Source organism: Motacilla alba, chromosome 9, assembly GCF_015832195.1.
Source record: "Motacilla alba alba isolate MOTALB_02 chromosome 9, Motacilla_alba_V1.0_pri, whole genome shotgun sequence".
NCBI classification, from domain to species: Eukaryota; Metazoa; Chordata; class Aves; order Passeriformes; family Motacillidae; genus Motacilla; species Motacilla alba.
The window spans coordinates 15,075,225-15,098,221 of NC_052024.1; the positions used below are offsets into that span (position 1 = coordinate 15,075,225).

General features: G+C 47.5%; 1 long non-coding RNA gene across 1 annotated transcript; it reads right to left on the minus strand.

Annotated features, from left to right (window-relative positions):
- Window positions 1-3,797: 3,797 nt before the first annotated feature.
- On the minus strand, window positions 3,798-5,614 carry LOC119704594. Its single transcript, XR_005258012.1, has 3 exons — window positions 5,294-5,614; window positions 4,362-4,430; window positions 3,798-4,248 (listed from the first exon to the last, which is right to left on the minus strand). It is a non-coding gene; the product is annotated as an uncharacterized LOC119704594 (long non-coding RNA).
- Between the last annotated feature and the right edge of the window lie 17,383 nt (window positions 5,615-22,997).

Sequence of the window (22,997 nt, forward strand, 5' to 3'; positions counted from 1 at the left end):
GAACTTATTTTTTAGTATCTGAGTAGTCCAGTTCTCTTAACATCTGCCCTGAAGAGGTCCTTCCTATATCTTAAAAAAAATAAAATAGGAAAAAAAAGAGCAAACACAGTCTTCCCAGAGCATTGGTGGGTTCTTTCAGCTGAAAAGGCCAACTGATGGGTTGTAAAATCTTGATGTTTAATTTCAGTGCAGAAGAGAAATCCCACCCCTCCACCTTCAACAAAAGCTTCAGGAAACTGCTTCAAGACCAGTATTTGCTGCTAGCAAAAGGCTCATTGCACATAACCTCCCAGGGGAAGTCTCACAAGAGGAAAGGCTCTCCAAGACAAAGATCTCTTCCAGCCAGCTGGAAAACAACATGCCTTCATTAATTTACTGAAGATACTTTTGTAGAGCTGTGCTACAGATTTGTGCAACACCCCATAGCGCAGACCTCTGGGTTCTAAGGAAAATATGAAAGAAGGGGAGAAGAAGTCCACAATGGAGAATTCTGATTTCTGGTCTTGCATCTTGCTCCCTTGTTAGGGCAGCTCAGGGGAGGTCAGGACTCCCCAGCATTGTACACCTGCTGTATCCAGGGCTGAGTGAGCATCCCACTGCTTCATTTTCATACACAAATCCCCCTTTCTGAGAGGTGCTCTTGTTACTCCCTCACTGTCCAGCACAAGTAGCATTTGTCAGCCTCGAGCACACAGAGGTTGTCCCTGCCCAAATCAGCTTCCAGTCCTGATGACAGAGAACACAAGGTGCTCAATGTTCACACACCTCTTCACAGCCAAGAAGAGAGCCCAGGAGCCCTGGATGGTGATCAAAGCCCTTATCTCCCCCACATGCTTGTTATCAATAGCTGACAGCATGTGATCAGATCCAGAGCTGAGAACACACTTGCACCTGAACATGTTTGCCTATCACAACAAAGTTGGCTTTTCCTCCTTAGCACAAGTCTAACCTAGACCACTACTGAACAAATTCAATGACCTCCAAAGACCACAGGAAAAATAAGTGCAGCTAACAAACTGTTCGATCAGTAAAGAAAAGGACTTAGTACCTCTGGGATGATTGAAAAAAAATGTGGAATGTAAAAATGAATGGTCACAGAAAAGAGGCTTGGCAAGGACTCCATGCCAGCTGAGCAGCCCTAACATCTGGGAGCCATGAGTGCCTCGGATCAGAGACTCTAGGACATGCTCTCCACACCACAAAGTGTTTCAAAGCAAAGGGTAAGGTGGGGGGACAAGGCTGCATTTACTTATTGGCACCACCCAGACACGTGCTGACAGAGGGGGCCAGCAAACCAAGGCAGTGTGAGAGGCCACCAGTCATGGCTCAGCAGGCAGGAAGGGAGTTCATCATCCACCTCCAGCAGGGTCTCAGCACAGCCAGGTTTGCTGCCAGGAGCCAACAGTGACACCAGTAAACAGACACAAAGCTGCTCTCCTCAAGCTACACCAAACCACAACCCCTTCCCAGAGCCAGGAACAACGCAACTTAACTTCCCTACTCATTGCCACCTTGAAAAATAAATAGGAAAAATCATGTTATCATCAGTTTTTCCTTTGTTGCTGCACTGGACTTTGCTATTGCCTGTCCCTTGCTCCTCACCATCATCCTACAAACAGCAAATACTGAACAGACCAGGATAAGAGAGGGCCTAACACAGCCATGGCCCCCCTTGAAAGATAGAGGGCAACCACCAGCAGGAAAAGCTACAAGTATTTTAACTCCCACATGCAAAAAAATACATTAGAAAATACTCTGAAAGAAAAAAAAAAAAAAAAAAAGAAGAAATTCCCCAACTTCTTATGCTATTTAAAAACTGCAAAGACTTCAAGAGAAGGAAAGGTGAGTGGAGGGTCAGTCAAACACCAAAAACCCTGAGTAACTTTAACAACACATATACCTTTTGGCATACATTATTACCTCTCCAGACAGCTTCTGCAAGGCCTAAGCAGCTTAGCAAGCTTGTGAAAACTGAGAAAATTTGAAGTAGCTGTGAACTATGATGCTATGAATCAGGTCAGCCTTTTCTAGTGTGGCTACTGCTGTAATCCCAGACTTTGGCTTTGCCTGCAACCCATCACTGAAACCTTCCACCAGGCTGCTTGTTTACCTGCAAGGAAAGATGGCTTTAGGTTCAGGTGTTAGTTTAGACTTCACGCAGGCTCCCATTCCAAATCCACTACTTGTTTCCTGTTGTCATCCCACATCTTCACTTGCACAGGCAGGCTGTAAATATATTAGCAACCTACACCATTCTTACTCAGTTATGACAAGGGCCATAAAAAAATAGAAGTTATGAATGCATCAGACTCTGCAAATATCTCCCTTTTTTCCCATTCTGCTCTAGGCTTGTGTTTTGGGGTTCCCCCCCCCCCCTCTTTCCTAGGAAATGCAATGAAGGAGGATGGAGTGGCTGGGGCTACGTACAAATATTCAGACAGTCTCTTAGCAATAAATGGATCTCAGTCAGTTCTATTATCCGTCTGGCTGTGGCTCCTATTATCTGCTGTGAATTGTAGCAGCGATCTCTGGAACAGCATTCAGGCACCATCATTACTTCCACACCCTCCAAAGACTGCACTGTAACAAGGCATGCTGGATAATACTTGCCATTAGAAGAGGGAACATAAAGGCTTCAAGCTATGACTAACACAGTAAAAGGCTCTGCATGGGGCTTTTACATTCATTGACCGGGGTTTGTTATTAAAGAAAATTCTAGGTTCAAAACCTAGACCTGCATTTTATACAGCACATCAGCTGACTTACACAAAAAGGTGATTTCATCCTGCTCTTGCTCACTTCCCCACTCCCCTCAGCTAAATCCTCATGGAAGGCTGCAGCTGGAGAGTGGGGAAGGCACAGCACAGGCCTGTCTGGAGCTCACAGTCTCTAAATGGGGACTATGAGCCCAAAGCAGTGAATTTGTCCAGCCCAAAGTGCCTGGGAGCCTACAAGGCACCACAAATGCAAGCACCACAGGGAGCATCCAGCAATTCAGAGCTGAAAGCCTCCAAAGCAGCACTCACATGGCTCCTTGTTAGGAACAGGAGTTTTGGGATCCAAACCCACATCTTATTTCCTCGTGCTTTTCACAAGCCCTCCCATTTGTTTGAGGCCCATCTCAAAAGCCTGGATTGAAATCCAATATCCTCCCCCAGGGTAGGATGAGGGAGTTAAGAGAAAAAACTTCTTAGGTCTCCCTCCCATAGCCAGCAAGGCAAGGCCACAAACATGAGCTCCACCAAAACTCATTTTCTTTTGGGTTTCCACCTGGCAATGGATTGGCTTCAGCTTCCCAGGCACAGAATCTCTGGACAGAGGCTTTCCTGAAACCAGGATGTTTCAGAAACCTTCCTCTCCTGCACAGCTTCCTTTATGCTTTTCTCACTTGGACACCTATTTCACAGCAGGGCTTAATATCTTACTATTACCCATCATTCAGCATGGCTGAAAAATTAGTCATCAACCTAAAAAGTTATTAAGAAACACTTGATACTATGATTGCTTTCCTGTGGAATGAAGCAAAGGGAAGAGGTAGGGGAGGGAAGGTGGGTCAAACCTTGCACTTACAGTCAGGAAAGCTTTCCCGGCACAGGAACAGATCTCCTGGGGAGCCTCAGCACACAGGAGAGCACCCAAAATCCCAGTCTGGCACAGCCCCTCCACCACTGATAGCCCAGAGGCAGCTGGCAGAGGCTGCCTTAAGTAGAGCTGCTGCTCCCCGGCAGCACTACCCATGGCTAATGTGCTCCAGATGAAAGCCATTCCTCTGCCAAAAATTGCTCCCAGGCCTCAGCTGGGAAATGCAGCCCTTCTCCCTGCTCTGCCCTTGGGCGTTTGGGTCCAGGAGCAGGGCTGGCCACTCTCTCATCTGTGCGCAGAGCATCTCAGGGACAGGGACAGGGACAGCAGCTGGCTCTGGAGTCATGGGCTGTGAAGCCCAGGGAAAGATACAGAAAAGGAGGGAAGGAGCACAAGACGAGCTCCACAGGGTCCACTTAGGTCAGGGACTTGCAGCTGCTGCCACCAGCGACATCTCTTATCATATCTGTGTGTACCCTAAGGCGTGGCTTAGGCAGAGTGGCCCAGTGCTGTTTTCCTACACCCTTGGATGGCTTTTGGCCACCCCAGACTGCTGTCCCAGGCCACTCTCTGCTCTTTCCACCACTCCTACCCAGTGTCCCAGGAGCTCCTCCAGCTCTGCAGATAGTGTGATGTGCAAGCCTGAGCTGGAGACCGTGAACGGCACTAGAAAAAGGGAAAAATTATAATGAGAAGATAAGGGGAACAACTGGGAGCACTGAAAAAGGGCATGGGATTGATCACAACCACAAAAAGCAGAGAAGAACAAAGTTTCACACCTCTTCATGGCTGTTTTCACACCATGCACAGTCGAACTCAAGGCATCTCCGGATGGAAGGAGAAGTAACCTGTTGAGGAAAAACAAGAATCAACAGCCTGTAAAAACGTGGCATCTCCTTAGGCAAGATATTTTGTGAGGCGGAGCTGAGCTATTGTGTGCACCCACTCAACCCCACCGCCCTGAGAAGGCATTTGCTGGGAAGGGGCTGCCACTGGCTAACAGTCCTTGTGCCCACAGCAGGGCTGGCTGGAATGGGCAGTCTGAAAAGCTACATTTTAAGTGGCTTTCTGTCAGGCAGTGCCAAATACTTGTGAAGATGTTTTGAGAAGGGAAAAATAAAATAAATAAATACTCCCCCCATTTTCATGTTAATAAAAACATATTTGATTTGTATACAGTTCATATGCTTCGTGAAAGTGCTAATTACTCTCCCAAACACAGGAGAAACAGAACCTTTTTTTTTTCATCCCACCCTTCCTCCTGCCTTACCCTTTTTACTTTTATGACGCAGCATTTATTTAAGTCGGAATTGTGCCCAGCTTATTCCGCCTTTCGCATGGCGCATCCTCACCTCTCTTCCCACTCATAACAAAAATAATAATAACTTGCAAATCTATGTCAGTGGAAACTTGGAAAAACATTCTGAAGGGGAAAAAAAACTTCTTCAAACATAAAGCACACAAGGACTCCAATGCTGCCCCCCCCACCCCTTTCCACAACTTTTTCCTTTGGTGCATACATTTTTCCAAGGTCACCTCAGAGGCTTTTCCTAGTTGGCCATTAAAACAAAAAAATCTCCGCCTGCCCCAAGAAGCACATGAAGCCATCACTGTGGCTTGGACTGTTTCCCCGTGTGTGGATGCCATGGGAGCAGGGCGGGGTGGGGGGGAGGGAGTTGAACTGATATTTTTCCAAGACTTTTTCTCTCACCAGAGGAGGATGAAGATGGAGTGATGAGTGAGGTTCCGTTTGTCTGGCAGCATGAGTCACTCAGCAGCAGTTTCCGATACACACTTTTTTCTTTTTTCTTTCCATTACAGAAATTGGTGTCACTTATTCCTTCCTTCTTCTCAAGTAAGAAAAAAAAAAAAAAAAAAAAAAAAAAATCCTGCTACCGTTATGTCTAATTTATTCTGGGAACTTGTCTGAGGACCCACCAAACCTGGGGGGGAAGGGTGATTTGAAACACAATCCAAAATATAATCGGCTCTGGAAGCTTTTAAAGAGACTCCTTTAAGGCTGTGCCAAACCTTAAAGAAGGAAAATACTTCCACTAAATCCCTCCCACCATGAATGGGATCCTGTATGTCTGAGGCTTTTTATTGGATGGGTGGTTTTGGATTGTTGGTTGGTTGTTTTTTTTATATCAAAGATGTTACTCTTTCAAATAGGGTCTGAGCTCTGTGGCTTTTCGGCAGGCAGTGAATACTTGCTCCTCGGGCATGCAGTGATCTGACACGGCCCTCCCCCACACTGGGTCGGGTTCTCATGCTAAAATCTGGCTCCTAGAGCTTGAGCTGTTGTTTTTTTTCTGGAAGCTGTTTTTTTCCCCCTCTTCACCCCTTAAAAGCAAAACTAAACAGAACTAAGCTGTTTAAAAAAAAAAAAAAAAAAAAAAGAAAAAAGTCTCACAGAGCTCAGAAACCCAGCCTGACCTCCTTACTCCTGAAATATCAAAATATTCCCACTGTCTGCAGGCAAGGGTTGGTACTGCCTGTGCTACCACCACCAGCTCCTCTGCCTCCAGCCAGAACCAGGGGTGAAGCAGGAGAAGGCCCTGTCAGCAGCCAGAGAACACGAACAAGGCATCACAGTTATAGTCAAGACCACCCAATCAATGGTGTTAGGAGTAATGAGTGAACATACCCAGGCTTCCTCTTATTTCCAGACAAAAGTCACCCCCTTAGGTCTTGCTGCAGGTCCCAAACTGATCAAACCCAAGCTGTCCCCCCGCTGTGACTCCCCTGTGTGGCAGAGCTGAGGCAGGCTTTAAATGGGGACAATACTAAACCAGCCCCATGCATTACCAGAGAGCAAGGATGATTGCAGAGCCTAAGTTTAATTATTTTGATGGAAGACTATCTCAAGGAGTAATGGAAATACTGTTATATGTTATCTAGAGCTGGATGCCCTGCTGCCCTACAGCTCTTTCCTTCCAGCTACATGTACATCCAGGTCTGGAAATGCATACCACTGTAATTTCTGTTTTACAAGGAACAGCATTAATGAGCCCCACAGCTGTGGTTTTTTATTCTCTCAGATGCCACATTTAACCTCTGCCCCTAGCCCAAGTCTCAGCTCTACCAATCCACCCTGTGCTGAGAGCCTAAAAGAAAAACTCAGCAGCAGGGGAAAGCAGTGCTCTAGGAGCAGAAATCTTTTTCTTGAGTTCAAAAGGCACAGGGAAAAGGCTGCAGGGAAAATGTCTGGATGGAGTGAACCACATTTTGTCTGAATGCCGGCATACAGCAAAGAAGGGTCCTTTCTCCATTGACTAGGAGGTCAGGGACCTCAAGGCACTCTGCCCACAACAGCCTCATTCTTTACATGCCATGAGCAACTTCTCTTCTGCATTTCAAATTCTTCTCTGCTGCAATGTCACCCAAAAACAGGTAAGGCCCACCCTTGTACCAGCAGCTCTTCTAGTACAGACTGGAAGGCCAGAGAGGGGCTCTGGCACCCTGCGAGTGTCTCCTGTTTAATTAACATGCAACTGATAGGGGACAGCTGCAGCTCAAACATTTCATTGCTCTTCCTTCTCCCTGTCCTGGAGGAGCGTGTGCTCGTGGACTGCCCCAGCAGGTGGCTACAGCAGCAGGAGAGGTTGAACCCAGAGCTCTCCTCTCGGAACACAGGGAGGCTCGGGGAGCTGGCTGTCCTGCCTGCCTGGCTCTCAGCATGGCCCAGGTGCCTGTGTGTCCCAGCCAGGCCTCAGCCAGGCTGACCACCAACTCCTGTTTGCTGCTTGGCCACTCGGCTGCCTGGGCCCGCAAAGCTTCTTCGAGACCCTCCCAAGAAACACTCCCCCTCAGTTCTGATTTCCTGTTTACAATGACATCTTGGGATGTGCTTCCAAGCCAGTGTTTAATCCTTTCACTCTGTCACATTGATTTTGAATCATTCTAGTTTAAGTGTTATGAGTACCAAGACAAATATTTTTTATGAGTCTCAAACCACAAGTATCTTTTTTGACCTTATTTTTAATTTAATCACAAATAATCCCAAATTTAGCTTGAGAGGATCCAAGTTCCACAAGGTACCAGAGGCTGCCTGATTAAGACCCAGCCTCATGAAAGCAGTTACTTAATGAAATTTCAAGGCAGCTCTGAAAGGAATAGGTTCAGACCTCCGACCCCACAGTAAAAAAGGTGCATAACCTCCTCTGGTAATGCAACGCAAACTGTTCTGTAAGAAAACTGTGCTCGTGCATCTTTACTTTCCTTATGCTTTAGTTTTCAGTAGCTGCCAAAATGACTGGCATTTCCCAAACATAGACAAACATTAAAGGAAATTGAAGTCCCCTCCCTGAACAGCCAGAGGGTTCTCAGTCTAGGGCACAACCCCAGAGAAATCCAGAGCATGGAGGCACTGCAGACTCCGATCACTACCTCATCCATCCATGGATCAGTGGCTCCTTGCAGCTCAAGACAAGTTCAATGGAAACTGAAGCCACTATGCACAGCAATACCATGGCATTTTCTGTAAAGGCAGCTTGCAGCAGAAAGCTCAGTGTGGTTTTTTTTTCCCCTTCCTAACCATCATGACCCAGCTGAATGTGTTTGCTGAATGTGAGGGAACCCAATTTAAACATTGTGAGTTAAAGGGAAGAAGAAGTCAACCTCACATCAGGTTTTTCATGCCAGACCTCACCATATAGCGATGTGCAATTATGGAATTTCCTGAAATACATTTTTGCTAGAAAGAGAAGAGGATAAAGGTTACATGGGACTCTGAAGAGCCTCATGAAAGGATACAGGATTTCAACCAAAAGATCCACTGAGTGGGGAAAGAAAACCACAGTATCCAGTTTCAGGTGGCAATCAAAGTCTGAGCTCTCAAATACATGTGATACAGAAGGTATCCACAAGCAACATGTGCCAGCATGGAGTTTTCAAGCACTGATTATACCTGGAGGCAATGGTCCCTGTGTGCCTTGCTCTAGATTGGTGTTGCTGGCATGAGCCTGCTTATTCATTCCCAGGAAAAAAAAATATATGTTCTTTTAGAGCAGTGTGTTCTAATGTAAATTTCTCTGGCCTTCCTCTAAAATGTCAGCACTTCTGGTCAACTGCTCAATATCACCAAGAGAGAGCTGGAGCATCTCCCTGCTCAAGAGCCCACATCTCATCCCCCACAAGGCCCTGGGACAGGCAGGATTTCTTCAGCCTTCATTGCATTCCAATGTGCTCACTCACACAGGTTTGTGACCTTTTTAAGGGTCGTGTTTTTCCTTTTCTTTTTTTTTTTTTCTGTCCTGGTCCTTGCAAACCTAATTATGAATCCAAGGTTGTTATCAGTGATGTCAATTATGCAATGGCTGAGCAGCTGCTCCCCCTGTTGCTGGTCTAATAGTGCCATGTTGAAGGAGACAGCAGAATTTCTTGTGCCATTTAAAATTTGCAATATCATGAGTTTCCTTTCAATTGCAAAAGCAGAAAAACAGCTTGAGTACTTTTCCTCCTACATCTTTACTTCAAGCTGCTTTTACAGTCCTCAGTACATCTTTCAGCATCTCATGGCTTAAATACATATCCCAAGGGTAATAAAGAGGAATTAAAAAAGACTAATTTTTCCCAGATGGTACCCAAAGTCATCTATGAACACAATGATAGGAACTGCTTTAAAATAAACTCCACTGGAAGATTCTGGCTATGGAGAAGAGGGCAAGCGGCCATTCACATGTTACAAAGTGCTGTGCTGGGTACTAAATACAACTGCTCCAGGGTGAGAACTTGGAGGCAGCTCAGCAGAGAAGAGCAGTGTTTAGCATGCCACTGAAATGAAAGGGGGCCGCCTGTCTTCACCTTCATAGACTTTATAACAGTTTAGATATCTAGAAGGAGATAGCCCCAACAGCAAACTATCAGCTATCAGTGATTTCCTCCTCTGTGCAGGGTGAAGAGTGTGGTGTGCCACATCTCACCACGTAGGAAGTGTTAACAAGCACTTGCTTTTTCATGGCAGGTGTCTGGTAGCAAATACAAAAAGAGACCCAACTCTTCCCCTTTCACATATATTGCGTATTTTTTCCTTTTCCATCATCTTGGAAGAAGGTGTCTGCATTCACATGGGGTGGCGTCCTCTGTGACTTGCCACACAATGTCACTAACACCAGCGGGAAGCACCCATTTGCCAGATCTGAAGTGTGGCTTTAGAAGAAATCATTTCAAATGCCTCTTCAATTTAAAGCAATGCTAACAGGATGTTGTACAGAGGAACACTACTGTCTTCTAGTCTGCACATCAACTGTTCATAAATGAGTATCTCTGTTACTGAGGAGCTACTGGGCTCCTCTCTCTCTCACCTCCTTACTTCCCATTCCCAATTTCTACCTTGCAAAACTCCTACTGGAGCCAGACTAAAGCTGAGCTCTTCCTTGCTGAGTACTAATCCCAAGAAGGAAAACCAGTGGTCCAATTTATTGGCTTGTTGATGCTTACACAATCCTATCCCTGTTCCAGTGTTTGCTCTGCCCCTTCTTATTGCATTAACGAGGTTGGAAAGCAAATTAAAAAACCCTGCCATTGTCAGTGCAGCCAGAAGCTATGACTCAGAAAACACAGAGCCTGCAGATCTGGTGAGTAAGATGGAGTTTTTTCTCCCCACACCCCACACTTTAAAAAAAAAAAAAGTCATTAGAAAAATAGAAAGACTTCAAAGAATTTGACTCTTTCTCAAAATTACTGTGTGATTAAGGATTTTTGGTGGAGCCACCTTTTCAGCTAACTCCAGTGATAGGCGAGGCTCTCCAGGCTGCCAGCTTTGCATGGTCCAAGCAGCTCTAGAAGCTAGAACACCTCCTGATGATGCCCTTAGGGTTTGTGCATCTGGGCTTTAACCATGCAAGATCCAGAACTCTCAATGCCTCAGACTTTGAGAACTTCCTGCTTAGGCCAAGAGGATGCTGTCAAAACAGACTTCTTTACTGAGTGACTCAGTGCTGCTTTCAGCCCTTGCCAGAAGCCAAGTACAGAGGCATGAGGAAAACAAACACAAGTTACTGAAGCATTTCAGAGTTTTCAGAAAAGTTTGGTTCAGCTTTAATTCCAGTAAAGCTCAGAGAAGGATGAAGCAGAATAATATTTCCCAACCAAATTCCTCATGCAAAGGCTCTTAGTACACAACACGTGTAAATTTTACAACAGTTTTGCATTCCTGGTCAGGACTCACACGGTTCCACGTGTGGACTAGGCACATACAGAACTCATGGAAAAATGCCCTAAAGATACCAGCTGAAGTTTTGCCTTCAGCTCTACTCCCACAGCCAACCAACTTCCTGGGAGGTTTTTTGGTTGTTGTTGTTTTTTTTTTTTTCTTCTTTTTTTTTCACCCTGTTGTTTTTGAAGCTGCATAATCACTTTATGGAAGAGCCTGGCAGACACCAAAGGCTGCACACACACAAGCATGCTTGCTGGGAACTCTCCCCCAGGAATGCTCAGCTTGGATCTTGCCAGCTTTTCATCTAATTCTAACAGTAGAATACCAGTTTTTGAAAACAAAGTAGTCCAAATACATTTAAGTGTGAAAACTGAAGCTATATTTGCCTAAAATTGGAGAAAAAAATGAAACCCCAGATATGCTCCAGAAAATCCTTCCATGCCAAAGTCTATCTTGGATCTGTATTCACACACTCTTTTGTGGGTTGTTTGTGATTAACATCAGTTTGGCACTGGGGAAAAAGAACCATTGGATACTTCATCAGCTTCTTCCCTTCTGCCTCCCTCCATAGGGAGGAAAAAGGACCATAGCTCAAAGTAGGACACCAAAGCAGTAACAGCCACCACCATCACCCCAAGCTTGTGATAATGCTACAAAGGCAAAATAGTACAACAAAAACATTGACTAAAAAAAAAAATAAAAAAAAATAGCCTAATCCGGGCCAAAGAACACTGAAATATCTTCTTCATGACAACATAGTTAATTCCTAACATCACTGAACGGGAAAGGGAAGTTCAAGTCCCTGAGAGTACTGCTACAATTATACTTTAACCTTTTAAAATTTCTTTTAAATGTAACCATCTACCTCATGGGGCTCATGACCCTGTGACTTGGAACAATTTAGCATGCCTACTCTTTATTTTTAAACATGCATCTCCTATACATGTATACACACAAGCTCAAATCCATCCTAATGAGATTTCCCTAGTCTTCAAAACTACCAGGAGAGCTACACAGCCATGCATAGAGCTCCAGCCTACAAGCCCATCAGGAGCACAGGCTCTGCAGCTGGCCACAGCTACAGCAACGATGGCCACAGCTAAGCCCAGGGGCCAGACATGGACCCAGCCCTCCTCCCATCAAGCCACCAGCTCCAGAACATCCCTTGGCACACCCAGCTACAAGAAACGGTGGCTATTGCTCCTCCACACATTTATCTTGATCAGTAGCTTATCTGCAGGCTGGCTAATGCCAACAGACTGTAACCACTGGTAATGGACCTTAATAACAAACTGGTGTGCTAAAGCAGTGCAGCAAATCTCAGATGTTGTTTTCTTCCATCTCTACAGTTATTCAGAGTGAAAATAGCATTTATTTCCCCCCATAAATAAAAAAAAAGTGTCTTATTAATCAAACTAGTTAATGAAGCAACTTGCAAGTTGTCTGAAAAATTCACTTGGCATGCAAAGTCCAAGACTTACAAATTTAGGGAATTCATTTGACTATCTTCCTTATGTAGGACAAGAGGAGTTAACTCTGGCTTTTTAGACAAAATAGAGCCTCTGATTCATCGCTGCACCAACTGACTAGCACAGTAAGACCAATTTAGGCAGTTTCTAACAGACTACAGAACCCAAACCAAACAGTCAACAAAATTAGACCAAAAACCTGTGCTTCGGTGGGAGGGAGATTCTGACCCAGCCATAAATCATCAACTGCAGGTTCTTTAGCTGTTGTTTGTGCTGTCACACTCCCCTCTTCAAACTCACTGGAGATCCAGAAGACAACTTCAATGCATTCTCCCAATTAAATAGCTCGTTTGGATCTAATACAATGTTTATTGACTCCTGGGCCTGTATTGATTCTGAATAGGCTACAGCTAAGGTTTAGTAAATGCCTTGGAGATAAATCAGCATGCAGGTAATAAACTGCAGATCACATAAGCAAACATTACTTAATTATATTCCTATTAATATATTGAGTCTGTAATGAATTTTTGAGGCATTTAATTATCAATTTGACAAGATAATCTAGGGGTAGTTAATGATGGACCAGGAAATTGTTAAAAAAACACAGACACTTAATAAGTCTCCTAACTGACACTGAATTAACTTGCTTTAGCTGTCTGGTTAAATAGACAGCAGTTAATTACAGAGTGCTTAGGCAGTCTCACAATTTTAATATATGACCCTCTTTGCTGTGCAGTAACCATACAGCAGGGGACATGGGGTTTTCTCCATGTATTTCCTTCTCATGGCTGAATTATTGGCTGCTGTAACCACTTTTGCCTTCAGTAAGATTCAGCAGTTGGGCCTTTATTATTTACAAATACAATGGACTGTTCCCTCTCTTTAACGATCAGAAACCATTGTGTGTTTTAATCCCTCCAGGATTAACAACAAATAGGGAATTTCTCACTCCTAGGAGGGGTAACAGTTTGGAAATGGAAGCGGCTGCCTTGAGGCTCCAAATGGTCCCTGGACAGGCAGAGACATCAGCTAGATACCCTGGCTAGCCACGGATGCCTGAGTTTTGCTGTCTACGTATTCATGAATATCCAAGAAATGCTCTACCCAGGGCAGAAGTGCAGCTCCTTATTTGGATAAAATCCGACACTTCACTGCAACAACGGGATCGGCACTGACTCATACCAGCATGTTCACTTGCCATAGTGTTTTGGGTGCATAAAAAAATTAAGGGAAGGGAGCCAGCCAAGGCAGCACCAGAGACAAGCGTTAACAGTTCATCCCAGAGGTTAACAAATAAGGGTAACAAGTAGTAATAGCTGTGACACCTTCTCTAGGAGTAGCCTCAAGCTACACTGGGGAAATGCAGCTTCCTTGAGCTGGGGAAGTGGTGGCACTAGCTGGTTTGAAATGTAAAACACTGCTGATAATCCCGGGCTATGCATGAATAAAACATTGTAGATCCTTAATCGACTGGAGAAAACACTCTTCTTTAAGAAAAAGACATTTCAGGAAGTAGAAGCAGTGTTGTTTGGCTCCAGGAGTTCAGAGGCCCCGAGTCATCAGTCTCTCCTATCATTAGCTTCAAGAGAAATTTTCAAGTGCTGGTTCTTTTAATTTATTTACTTTGGGGAGCCTTTGAGAATGAAGCCTTTTTCCACAGTAATTCTGCAGCCTAAAAGATCTTTCTCCAAAAATAAATAAAAACATTCATGCAATAGCACAAATCCAGGAAGAAGGGCTTAAAAAAGCCACCAAATGTTTTTGCTACTGGAAAACTTGAGCAGAAGCCCCAGGGACCCTTCCTCAGCCACACATTTGCATGGCAGTGCAGTGACACCAGCAACATCATTCTGCTCCAAAGGCCCTTAGCAGCCGTGGTAGTGTTAAGTAGCAGGGTTAATGGGCAGAGTCCTTCCATCACAGCCTCCTGAAGGTACAAAATCAGTGGAGACAGCCCTGGGAACTAAGAAGTCCTTGTGAAATCTGTGTCTCTAGCGGCTTTATTAAAGTCATGTCATGTTGTGCACAGCTAGGCCAAAAAAGACTGAGCAGGGCTGTTTCAAGGCACAGTTCCCAAGACACCATTCTCCAGCTTCACCCAAGTGAGAAAAATAAAAGTTTCTCTTGCTTCTGGTTGAGGGCAGATTAGACACCTGAGGAGACTCTGATGGCTGCTGAGGACACCCCAGTCTGCAGCTTGAGCAGAGCTGCTTAAGTGGTCCTGCAGGCCCATTCTGCCCAAGGAGGGCAAGAAAAGCCAAAGGAATCATTGACAGCTCCAAAGCATTGGTTCCTACGGGTTTATGAGTGGCACAGAAAGAGGGAAAAGATCATATCTTGGCCTTTTGCCCGGCACCCCCAGAAATCAGCACTGATTTTTCACCTACTGAGCAGTGACCTCCCTTCAAGAGGTACCGGGTCATTTTAGGGCACATCACCAATAGATCAAACAGCTACACTAAGTCTCCTCTGAGAGAGGGAGCAGTAGATGAGGTTGGAAGGAATTCACAGCCCTTCAGTTTGGGCTGCAGGTGGGACCTTGGCAAATTCACAGACCATTCCCTCAGGGCAGAGAGGGGAAGCAGAGCTGAGTTTAACCCCTTGCTCTCTGAAAGAGAAGGCACCACTTTCCCTGCACTGACACCAAGCCATCAAGGTCACTGACAGGGCTGTGCTCTGCGGGATACTTGCTCATGCCCAGTTGTTTTGGGCTTTTCAGAAGAGAAACTATTTTGCCAGAGGTGTTGTCAGATTTACCACCAGCTCTGCATGTGGAACTCAGCACATGCATCACCAACATGCTGTGGTAACTCTTAAAATCCTCTTTTGGTCCCAGCACCCCTTGGGATGTCTAGAAATAGGTACAGTCTGTGCTGGTTTTGGATGGGCTAGTAATGGAGCTGTTGGCCATGGCATGCAGCCCTGCTCTGGCCTGGGAGGTCAGATCCTGGCCCTCAGGATCCTTGGTCAGTGCTACTGTGGTCCAGAGCCAACTGAAAGTTGATGTCCTGCTCTCCAAGACTGTTGCTTCCTCTGGCGCATTCCTGTAGGCTCATTCTCAGCGATTTCGGCTCAGAATGGGCAACACTGTCCCATTTCCTCAGGGCAGGCAGCTCTGTGCCCTGCTGGGGCTGCAGATGTGGGCTGTGGGTCCACCAGCCCTTCAGCTCTCCTCCCCAGCCCAGATGAGCTCTCCAGCCCCTGCACATCCCTCCTCCTCTTGCACAGATGGTTGCCGGGGTTTTTCTGTGGCTGCTGCTTTTGGGCCCAGCTGCAGGAGGGCTCTGCTCCAACACAGGCTCAGCTGGGCGAGCACAATGGGAAAACAAAGGCCCGCTCGCTGGGGATCTAAGCTTTTTCAGCCCTATTTCCTTTTCTGATGCTTTCATTTCCTCCGAGTGAAATGCTGCTGAAAGGAGGACACTGTGGCTGTGGCTGCTGCCATAGGCATGGGGCTTGGATGTCACTAGCTGCTGCTTCATTTGGGCCAGGGATTTCAAAGGGGCCTTCACTCAGCTCCTCCTGTAGAAGTAGTATTTCTTCTTAAATAGGTTTACCCAAGCAATCAGTAGAGACTTGGCCTCACTCTACCTTAGAAACAACTGGCCTTGCCTGGCCCATGTTCCTACAGCAGATCCCAGAAGAGGTGCCGGACATCCTGGAGCAAGTGCAACCAAGACAGAGCCTAGCAGGGGCTTCTTAATTTTTATCATTTGCTTTTCGGTTTTGAAGGCACCCAGAAAACAAGGATACACTTGGGAAGTCGTGAGCAACTGGGGTAGTTTTTGCTTTGGCAATTACAGCGTGGGGCTAGAAAGAGGGGAAGGGCATAAAGTGGGTTATTTTATAGCACGGCTTTACTGCCACTGCCCCTGACAACGAGGGACTAGGGCAAAGTTCCATGCTGGTGACGTTATCCTTGCCGCAGGCAGAAGGTGTCAATCTGCGCATTTGCTAAGGAAGGAACTATCATTCCCTGTCTTTAGAGGAACCTTTAAGCTAAGCCAGACCGCGCTGAGCCGCGGGCGGGACATTCCCCCGGGGCGGGCTCCCCGGGCCCCTCAGTCCCCGGGAGCCGCGGTGCCGGGCCGCGCTGCGCGGGCCGGCCGGCAGAGGGCACTGGCGGAGCGGGACCGGGCCCACCTGGAGCCGGCGGGCCCAGCAGCACCTGCTCGGCCCAGGCCCCGAGCGCCCGCGGCTCGGGAAGGTCCCTCAGGGCTCTGCCCGTGAGGGCACCGGCTACAGGAGTAAGCAGTGGGGGCCTTGGGCAGCCCAGCCAAATCCCTCCTAAGGATGGATCTCTTCCAGAGGACAGGGATGGAAATAAGGCGCCTCTGAGGAAGGTGTCTGGCAGTGTGGCACCTCTCTTCACCTCTCTCATCTGCCCACTAGCCTCCATCCTATGACCTGCACTCTGAACAGCCACTGAACTGCTGGGGGGCATGGGGATTTTTGGAGCTGGAACACCACCCCCTGTCCCTTGGCTGACTCTGGCCAAGACCCACATTTCTGGGGACCCACCCTCTTGCGGCCTGCAGAGCCCTCACTCCCATTGAAAAGCAGGTTTGCTGTATTTCAAGTTTCACAAAGTGACACGGGCTGTGGGATTTGAGCTCAGGACCCTCCTTGGCCTGTTGGCCGCTGTTTCCCAGCATTGTACCTTTTCCCAAGGAGGGGAACCTGCCAGATCTCCTGCAACCTGCTGCTCCAACACAGGCAGGCAGCTCATGCTGACGGGGTGGCCAGAAATACCACATGCAGCTGGGGATGGCAAAGAGGGGTACACATCCGTGGGGCAATGGCAGCACCTGGTCCCGACTTGCACAAGGGTTGCAGTAGGGCTGCAACCCAGGAAAAAGCCCTTCCTTGGAGCCCCTCGAACCACGGACGGCAGGAGCAGCACGTCCTGGAAGAGACTGGTTTGCTCCAGTAGCCTCTTTACAAGCACCAAGGGACAGCTGTTTGGGGACCGCTGGGTTTTTAAAAGGGCACTTACGAGCTTTAACACTGCACTGGGGAAGAGGGAGAGGAGAAGGGGGGTCAGGGAGGGGTGGTTGCATTGACTGCTTAGGACTTAAAGCTGTAAACCTCTTCTTCCCTCTCTCATTGCTGGGACATTTTTATTGGCGAGATGAAGGGAGACAGAGCACAGCTCCACAACTTGCTCTTCTTCTAGAGGTTAATGACCCAGTTAGCAGCTCTTGGCTGCATTTCCCGACATTTTGCAGACATCAAGACCCGTCTCCCTGCCAAGTACATTCTGTTCCCTGGAGCTCGGCCAATGCATCTCGGATTACTATGTAATGCGACAAAGAGGGAGAGCTGGAGGTGAGGGTGGGGGCTGGAGGGGAGATACGGGAGCTGTTGGGGAGGGGGCAGGAGAGGGTGGGAGAAGGGGAAACACCACTTCTAAATTTAACAGCTAAGATGGAAATGAAGCTCCCAAGGTGCTTATTTGCTGGATAAGATGTGAATCCCAGGATGAATTGGAGTGATGCTTCTGGGAAACAGATGCAATCAGCAAATAATTCCCCCCTAGGGACTGTGCAGGCCTGTGCTTCCTGGATCTGCTGACAGTCAAGCTCTGCTTCTGATGCCCTTGTGCCCAGGACAAATACTGCTGGGGAACTGGGGCTGCTTTCCTGAATGACAGTCCAGTATCCCAGGAGGGACAGGGACTTAGACAGGAAAATGGGGAATGGGGGGATTGAAGAGGATGAAATTCCTGCATGGTGTTTTATTTATCTTTTTGCACCATGAGCACATGATGCTGCTCAGGCATACTGTGCTTGGCGAGCCTGGCTCCTCCAGATCCTGACACTTTCATAGTAAAGGAAGGCAGGTCAGAGCATGGGGAAGGCTCTCCTGGCTGTGGTTGAACTTGTGGCTTGCAGAGGGGCTGAGCTGCCAAACTGGTTGGTAGCTGGTGCATGCTCTTGTTGGAAACCAACCTGATCCCACACTTCACACATGCCCTCGAGCATTTTCCCAGTGACAAGTCTGGTGTCCTCTCCCAAGCCATGCTGGGATCTTCCCCTGTAGCTCTGAAGAGATCACATGACCATAACAAGGTCACTACAATGCCCTGGGCCCTTGTAAACCTTTCCCTACAATCATCTTGTGCCGCATTTCTGATTAAAACCACATTTGTTTCCTAGTTATTTCTTTGAAGCAGAGACACTCACATGTTGATAGTGTGGAAAATGAAGCTTGGGGTACTGACCTGAGAGGAAGTCTTGCAATCCCTCTTCTCCCAAGCTGGCATAATTGTTACAGATTTCCCATGCTACCTAGGTGCAGTATCTCCTAATTATTCAGCTCTACACCTTAAGCCTAACCCTAACCCAAACCCAAACCCTAACCCTCAACCCTAACCCTAAGCCTAACACTAAGCCTGAACAAAACACTAACCAGAACCATAACCCAAAACCTAATCCCTAACCCTAACCCCTAACCCCTAACCCTAACCCTAAACCTAACCTTAAACCCTAGCCCTAACCCTAACCTAACCCATGCCTAACCCTAACCTAACCCTATCCCTAACACAAACCCGAACCCTAACCCAAACCCTTAAGCCTAACCCGAACCCTAACCCAAACCCTAACCTAACCCTAACCCTAACTCTAACCCCTATCCCTAACCCTAAGCCTAACCCTAACCCAAACCCTAAACCCTAACCCTAACCCTAACCCTAACCCCTAACACAAACCCAAACCGTAACCCTAACCCTAAACCTAACCCTAACCCTAACCTAAACCATAACCCTAACCCTATCCCTAATCCTGACCCAATATTTGGGAACCTTGTGTTCATTGCTGCTGTAAAACCCTTCCAGCCAGACCTGCAGAGCCATCATGCCCTGTGCTGCTGCAGCACTCTGATGATGTGCCACAAGCCTTTCTTCACCCAGGGCACATTTTCTGGCACATGGTCATGCCAGTTCTCAGCCCAAACTTTTTCCAGGTCTGGGGTTTCTTTCCCTCCCTCCTTCTACCCTTGTGTCAGCTACGCATGGTCTGAGCACGCTGCTCATAGACATTCCAGCTGTGGGCACCTCTGCCCGAGCCCTACACTGATGTAGGAGCTCATCCAGTCCCATTCCTGCTGGGACATAGCCATGGTCCCTGTTCTAGCCCATTCCCTCTGCTGTTCTGCCATATCTGCCTGCTCCGACGTTGTCTTTCTTGGTCCAGCCTGGTCTCTGGGGCACAGGGTGTGTGGGGTCTCCTCTCCTGCTGCTGGCCAATGCCTGACTGAGCCTCCTGGCGCAGCCCTCGTGCAAGGAGATGTGCCGGGAAATGAGCCTTGAGAGTCACCTCTGACCAAGGGGCATGGGCAGGCTCAGGAGCAGTGTGTGAAGGCGGGACCCCACTGAGCAAAGCGGGAGGCCTGGGGAGAGCTCAGGGGAGCGGGCTGACACACAGGGTGTCAGAGCCTGCTCACAGGACCTGAGATACCCCACAGCCTGGCCCTTGCCAGCAGTGCTCCAAGCCCTGCTCTGTCTGCATGGCCTGGCAAGCGCAGTAGGCAGGATCTGCTCTCAGAGCTGAGAGAAGGGGTTGTTCCCCAGCACTGCAGTGCAGTCAGGTTGTGTACCAGGCAGAGGATCTGCTCCCTCCTTCCAGGATGGTTGGATGGAGCCAGGCTTCCAGGCAGCACCTCAGGGCTCCCACCCTGCTCCACAGGCTGGAGAGCCCCCTTTGTGCCATCCCTCAGGATGCTGCCTTGTGAAATGGGAAGAAAAAGAAACACCAGAGCTCTGCCTCAATGGGACTGCTTATCTCCCTGGAGCAGAGTCCTCCCTTCTCTTCAGGAATTATTTCCTTGAAAGACACAAACCAGCACAAAACTGCCTCTTGCTCAGCTCCATCTGCCACGTGGGGGCTGGGTGCTGGGAGGCCACGGTTGCTCACTGCATTTGCCAGACAGACATGGCTTTAGGAGGATTTTTTTCACTATGTGCAGCCTAAGAAAGACATTATTTGGGTTTACCTGTACCAGGAGTTGCTCAGTAAAGTCCTAAAAAAAAAAGAGTTTTTATGGAGAAGAGCTTCCTCAAAAACTACAGTAAATGCCAGCATCTAAAAATCTGGCACTGTGTCACTTCACTGCTGAGCATCTGTCCTCGAGGCCAGCCCCACAGACAGAAAGTCATCAGGGGCCAAAGCATCCTTTGAAACACAAGCCTTGGCTAACCACAAACATGCAACCCTCCCGACTTCTAAGCCACATGTCAGCCTCCTCCAAAGGATGAGAATGTTCAGACACAGTCCCGTGATGTAGGACAGCTGGGAGGAGGGCACAGGTTGCAGAAAGGAAGGAGCCTCTCCTCCCCAAGAGGAGCTGAGTAGAGGCATACACCAAGTCTCAATTTTCCAGCAAAGTCATCCCAGTCATCTTTGTGTGGCTCATGTCCTTCCCTAGCAGATGCCCAGGGTGGAGAATAGCCCACATCACACACTGTGCTTGATGCTGCACAAAGCCAGCCTGCAGTGATGGTCCTGGCCCCACACCCCTGGTATTCGACTGCCCAGCAGAGCTGCTACAAGTCAACAGCAGGGAGGGTGGGCAAAGGTGTGCAAATGGGGAAAAACCTGCCAGAAGCATCTCAGCATCTGGTACAATGCTAAGAAGACTTGGGTTGGGACAATTATGGTTTAAGTGTTTCTATTACCCATGCCTGAAGAAGTGTTTGAGCTCTTATCAGGGTAAATAATAGCAGGTAGGTGACTGCTAAGTTCTCATTGCTTTTTTTCCACCCTTCCCTTTCCCCACAGATCTGTGCTGGAGTGGAAATCATGGCAGTACACAAGCATCAACCCAACATACATAAAGACAGAGAAATGTTCCAGTCAAATTTGTGGGGCAGGATGATCCAGGCAAGCACCAGCTGGGCCCTCCATGTGACTTGTAGTAGGGAAGTCAGGACATGAGTAGGGAAGCTCATCCAAAAGCTGAGACTTTTTGCTGTTTCAGGAGACCAGCAAAGACCTCATTTCTGTCTCAACTGGCTCTTGAATTTACCAAGTCACAGAAAGGCAACCAGGCTCAATTCCTCACCTTTTAACATCACCCCCAGATCCACCTGCCTCAGGGATGAGCACAGCTAATTAGTCCAGTGTAGGCAGGGCAGAAAACAGTAACCTGAAAGTGCAGCAAAGAGGATTTAACTTTGGCCCATCTCTAGATGTTTTAAATAACAAACAGAGTTAAGCACCAAAATCATTGCCTAGGGGGTCTGTGGGTCTGTATGCTCAAATGCTTTCAGGAACAGGACAGAGGCAAACATCTGTCTGAGCTAGCTTGGGTCCAGCTGATCCAATGTTGTGGCATGGTATGGACCAGTTGATGTCTTGTCATGCGTTGGCCTTTCCCATCCCAATTTCCAGATGTGTTTGTTCAGCTCCTCTCTGTCACATGCTGACCCCCGTCTGTGTGTTCACAGGATGTGTGGCTCACTGCTGAGCCTGGTGCTGAGCACCTTGGGCTGACTTGTGAAATCATATTTTCCTTGAAATTAGGATGAGTTTTGAGATATACATAAATGTATAGAATAGCAGAGAATATTTATTAGGGGTGAAATTAACATTGATTGATTTGATTTTTGCTGATTAGGTAATTATGAGAACTAAAGGGGTAATCACCTTTTCGATGAGGAAATGAAACAATCATCCAAGCTAGACAAGTCCTGAGTTGCTAATTTGAGCAGGGAAAAAAAAAAAGCTACAGGTGAAGAGGAAAGAGCAATATCTATGCCCTGTTGCCTTTTACTCTCAAAGCAGACATGGGCTGGGACGTTTCCCACCATGGTCATCTCAGTTCTATCCATCCATATGTCTTGGGAGATGGACTGAGGAGAGATGCAAGGGTTGGCCTGGAGAAAGCATTGCAAGGTGCAGATTTTGGCTTAGTTCACACCCAGAGGAGGAAGAAGCCTTTCCTACCCCGCTCCACCTCACCAGAAGTATGAACAGATCTGTCAAGTCACTGACTGCTGAACATGAGCCTCTCAGGAGCAAGTCCAGCCTCACTCCCCTCCCTAGACAGGTCTCTTGCACACCTGCAGCCCCCCAGGGGCTCTGTCCCCCAGGCTGACCCCCAGACTGGTTCACTGGATGTTTGGGATATCTCCAGGCCTCATGTCTTGGTGCTCTGGGACTTCTTCCCCAGTCAAGAAGAAGTCAAGACTTCTTTTTTCGCAGGAGAAAAGGCCACCAGGGGTAGACCTTGGCCTCATGCCCCGTGCCCAGCAATTGCCACCCCTTGTTGCCTTATGTAGGGCTTGGACACCTAAACAAGTGCCACGATCCAGTGCCACCATCCCTTGCCCCTGTTCCCACCTGGGTCATAGTGGAAGCCAGGATTAAGGGACACTCTGGAAAGCCAGCTACCATCAATCCCTTAAAACAAACAAAGGCCTTTTCTCAGCTGCAGTGGCATGAACACAGCTTAGTCCCCCTGGCCGCTCCAGGATGTGGCTGAGATATATCAGGGAAGAGCAGCTGTCAGCATGGATGTGCCTAAAATTAGCTCAAAGAGAAGGTTTCCTCCATTTATTTATTTATTTGCTCCTTAAAAGGTCCCTTCTTATTAGATGCAAATTCAGCACAAAAGCTTCAAGCCAGTACAAAGGCACTGCTAATATTTTTCAATTATACTTGAGAGGAAGGTCACAGCACTTTGTATTTGAATTTCTACTTGGGATAGAAGCTGTGGTGAAGGGGAGACTCTTTGGAGATTTGGCTAAAGGAATGTATTTGGAAGAGCTGCACCATGTGCAGCTGGAC